The sequence below is a fragment of the Adiantum capillus-veneris genome, chromosome 4 (genome assembly GCF_014529385.1).
Source record: "Adiantum capillus-veneris isolate H3 chromosome 4, ASM1452938v2, whole genome shotgun sequence".
Taxonomy (NCBI): domain Eukaryota; kingdom Viridiplantae; phylum Streptophyta; class Polypodiopsida; order Polypodiales; family Pteridaceae; genus Adiantum; species Adiantum capillus-veneris.
In genome coordinates, this window is record NC_140934.1 from 52,093,020 (window position 1) to 52,098,294 (window position 5,275).

The window sequence follows — 5,275 nt, forward strand, 5'->3', positions numbered from 1 at the left end:
CAATGGAAACATCCAGCAATCCAATGGAATGCCTTCGAAGATGCTTTGAGAAAGCTGAAAAATACAAGGAGACACTACCTGATGAAGCCACCTTCCAAGCAATAAGACAAAGCCTAAGACCATCGAAAAGTAACAAAGAAGTGGAGGATTGGTTTAACCATTCAGGTCAGGGGTCAACTACATCTGTAGACCTGTGGCAAGAAAACCTCTTTCTGCAGGATGAGAGCTTCATGGTATCTCTCTCTCTCTCTCTCTCTCTCTCTCTCTCTCTCTCCTCTCTCTCTCTCTCTCTCTCTCTCTCTCTCTCTCTCTCTCTCTCTCTCTCTCTCTCTCTGTCTCTGTTCTGTTCATTTCTCTTGTATGTGCAGTCTTCCTTTCGGCGCCGGACAAGAGAGTATCGAGGAAGGGATGCGGCCCTAGCACAGTACCTTTCAAAGCTCTGCGAGTCACCGATAGTAGTTTTTCACAATTCCATGTCACAAGAGGGTTCAATAGCAACTTACACATTCAAGACACTATCACGCTTCTTGGGTGGACCGGTGCTGCCCAAAAGTGCAGATAAAGTCATTCTTGTTGACAAAGTGTTTGCTAGAGATTGTTTTGGTTACTGCCCAGGCTATACAGGTGGTCGGGCAGCGTATTACTACACGTACACAGCAATGGCACTAGCTCTTGGTAGACAAAACCCAGATGAACTTTTAGAGTATGGCAAACATCTCATGATTCGTTACAAGGGTGACGTGCCAAAAAACAAAATTGAACCTGCAAAATCTTGATACACTTCAAGTAGCAATTGTATAAGATCATGTATTACATAAATTTTTTACAATTCCATCCACTCAGAGTATCTTTCTCCACTTGTGATTCACATACACCATTGTCTCTCTCCACCTTCGTTGACTTTCACGAGCTCCGGAGTTGTTGTATGCCATTGATCTTTTAGCTTTTTGTTGTTGTAAATGTCTGATGGCTTGTGCTGTTGCTGAATTTGCCAAGACTTCTTTTGCCTGCATTCGATGAATGAGTCTACGATAGAACCATTCAAATAGTTCTCTCAAACTGTTAGCCTTGATTCGAGAGCCACCATGTCGTGTGTGCCTGAAATAAGCATTTCTCGCCATGTAATGAGACTTTTCCATCCCTTGGGTATTCCATATTGCCGGGTTCCCATACTTCTGTATAAAATATGGCAAATGATTGAAGATGATGTGCTGGATATGAAAACAGATTAGTTAGAATGTTTTACACTCACATATTTGCACATAAGAGAGAAAGAAATACATGATAATACCATGTAGTGAGTAATCTGGGTGTCTGTCCATGCTGTCTTGAATGATTTTTTCAGAAGGTTGAGATTTTCCTTGAACTTGTTCATATCACCTTGTGACCAGTCATCTTTGTCGCACATCAAAAATAGGATGTCTATTGATCGCCAAACCTCAGCCTTCGCGTTACGAGTAGTTGGTTCGTGGTCTTTGACTGCAATATGTAGCTTTTTCCAGCTCTGATACTCTACCTTGCTAACATAAGATGTGTTATATATTTTTCCATGTTTTGTTAGCTTTGGATCTCTTGTACCTTGGGGCTTAGATAAAAACCTCCGTGCCTTCACCCCACCGATGGATGGTTTGCATGGGACATCCTTCTCAGCAGTTGATCTCTTTTCATCCCGCTGGATTTTCACATTGCCACCATGAAGCCCCATATCCGACAGTACCATTTCTAAGCACTGCAAGGCTACTTGTCGTTCTGCAGAGTTCTTAATCTTCCAAGCAAACCCGATGTATAAGTAGACCAATTTCTCTACAATTCTACAAAGGGCATGCATTGTACAAATGTGAACATTCACAAGTGGTATTTTCAAAACTGGTCGAAAAGCAGGATCCTCAATGTGACGTGTTGGAGCTTTTCTCCACCACTTTGGGTTCATGACCTTTGCAGGCTCCATGCAGAACAAACACGGTGACTTTGCCATTGCACCCATTCCACAATTATACATGCACTTTAATGTTTTAAGGTCACCTGCAAGATGCCACTGAACTTGAAAGTCTCCCCTTCCATCTAGACGTAGTACCTCTCCCTGGTTAGTCTGTCGATCAATCAGCTCCGGAATATTAGTTCGATGGAACACCCAATATAGAATCTCATGATCTTCTTTCTTTACCTGCAACACAAAATAAATGAGACTTAAGTAGATCTGAATATTTGAGCTTACTTGAGAATATCGCTTACCTCAAACGCACCAAGCCACCATATGTTAGATTCTGATTGAACACTAAAATATAAAGGATCATCACTGGGACACTTTGAGAGGGCTCTATTCATTAAAGTAATAGTAACACGCTCTAGCTTTTTCTCTTTAACAAGCTCACACTCATCCAGTTTTAACACAAAATGTAATAGTCCACGTGACTCTTCAAATGTGATGTTGTAAAACTCCACCATTCTCTTCTGTAGTATCCGCAGGTCCATAAAAATATTGTTGAACTCATCATATGCCACAGTGTTGGCTCCATGGCCACTGTAAGTTGCTTTAATATGAAAGGGCTGTCCAAGATAGTCTCCCTGTGCCTCGTTAAGCTGAAGCCTCTCTTTCCAAACACTTGAGGCTGATGGTAGAAGTTTGGATTTTATACCCTTCCTAACAAAGATGGATGAGACAGACTTTTGGATAGCCGAATATCCTCTTTTGCTTACACCAAGTGAATCAAGTGTGCCTTGTATCTCTTTTGCAGGCACTGAGTTCTCTGAAATAAAGCGGTCCACTACATTTCTTTGTAGAACCTTAAACTTCTTGTCATGTACTATATCTGCTGCCAGGCTTCTACTTATAAGTGGCTTCAATCTCTTTCCTATATTGGCTTTGGGGTCAATGTTTTCCTTCTCAGGATAGATTGAGTCTCTACATGAAGACAATGCATAAGTAAATAACAGAAAATTTGCTTCACTAACACTATTTAGGCACATGAAAACAATGCATAACAAGAAAAAACAAAGAGATTACTTAACTAAGACAATGTAGCCAACCAAGAAGCATCACCTTAATGCTCGGATTCTTTTCTTGAGACCTCCTGATGCAACCTGCAATGTTTCAAGATTGCGCAATTTCTTCTTTCGGATACGACCACCCAAGATGGTGTCCTTCATTTGACAACTTTGCACCTTTTCTTTCAGTTCTTGTACCTCTGTTTTATGTTGCAAAATGGTAACCTGATCTGTAGAATGTAAATGTGAAAGGCGAACAATCTCACATTGTTGAGATTGGAAAATGCTCTTGTAAGTTCCAGCTTCTCTTGTAAGTGATTTACAATAACCCAGAAGGCCGTTTTCTCCATCACCAGCAAAGGTCAATAAGCTTGTAGGATTGACAAACGGTGGAGACGCATTAGTTATTGGATTCTTAGGGTAGAGAGAGCCTCTCGTCCAGATATCTATGTGTTTAGCTCCTTGAGCTCTGAGCGTGTCTATGGAGGTGGGAGGTATATGTGTGTTTGTTTTACTGCGCTTAATCAATGGTTGGTACTCATTGTCCAAATCAATGTGAAGGTGATATTTGGCTCGTTTGTGGGTAACATTTGTGCCATTTGAGGAGTGCGCCATTAGCCAAATGTGCAGGTTTAATGGAAAGTGAATAGCGGCTGCGGATTTGTCCCTCCATGTTAGCCTCATTCCCTCCGTATTGACGTTGTTCATTCAATACAACTAAAAAGAGTATTATCCCTCAATCACTACGAACGAATGTTCAGAGGGGTAAGGAATCTACTTAAAGTACACTTTTTGAAGTTTTACTATGAAAGACCCAGCTCTTTTATTTGTCATTTTTTCTAGAGAGAGAGTGCAAAAAATACATTTTCTTAGAAGGCCCTCCAAATGACCTCCGAAATTTCCTAATGTCGAACAATTCGACAAAAAATCCTCTATAATTGATCCTTAAAATCTCTTGTAGCATGCCGAAGTAAGTGAGTTCCGCCACTGCAGGATCTGCATTAGAGGACCGTCCTTGACTAGACTGTTCAAATTTTGCCATAATTCCACAATCTTGAGTAAAACGCTTTTTGTCGATTCGTTCCGCCCTAAAATGTCGACCTTTACACCATGCCGCTCTGTATGATTTATACTACAACCAACAAAGATTATGAGTGGCTGTTCAAACATCTAGAAAGTCACTAGTCGTACATTGCAAACTTACCTTGGTCGCGCAACCTCGAGAGTACTCCCACTCCTCCTTAGTCACTTCTTCATCGCACTTTTGTGCTCCATAAGATCCACATTTCTAAGGTCAACCCTGGCTCCCAAAGTATCTTTCTTATCAGTCAGATGGTCCCATAGCAGATTACCCACATTCTGGAATATGTGCATTGGATCAAGCAAGTGATTGCTCATGAGTCTGGGCCAATATGGTAACTCATACCATAGAGAGAGTCTCTTCATCCCTGGGGACAAACCGTCATCACACATCTTCTTCTGCTCTAACCATGCTTGTGTAGACATTCTCGGTGGCTCTCTTCCCAAAAAGCCATTGCGTAACACATGATTCTCTGGAAGATACGCTTGATGACATTTGTAGATTTTCTTCTTCAATGAGGGCGCCCGCCGTGCATTCAATCTAGGTCCACATGTGACACATGCTCTATATCTGCTTGTTTGAAGCCCTGCATGTATACACATGACAATAGATAAGCTTGAGAAAAACCAAGATTTACAGTGTTTGAGTTTGAGTGTAAATCACCTAAGCATTCTGTTAGTCCGAGATAGTCATGCATGGTCCACATTAGAATGCCTTTGATCAAAGCATTCTGTCGACCTATGTGTCGGCTCATATCCACCACTTCTATGCCAATCCACAATTGCTTTATCTCTTCCAATAGTGGACAAAGATACACATCCATATTCTTCACTTTATACCGCCCCGGCACAATCAAGCTTAGCCACAGGTGCCCCTTCTTGGTAGTCAAACACGGGGGAATGTTGTAGTTGACGATGACAACGGGCCATACATTGTAAGACGTTGATCTTTGACCAAATGGATTTATGCCATCCATAGCCAGACCTAAGCGTAGCCATGCTTCGTCTATATGTTTCCAGGCTGCACAATCTGCAAGAATTCGTAGCACACCATCCGAAGATTTATTCTCCTCATGCCATGATGCTAGGGTGGCCATGGACTTACATTCGAAGAAATTCTTGACGCGAGGAAGCAGAGGAAAATGTCGCAAAACCTTTTGTGTAATTTTTTTCCGTGGAGATCTACTCGATATCTCTCGAAATCACATTT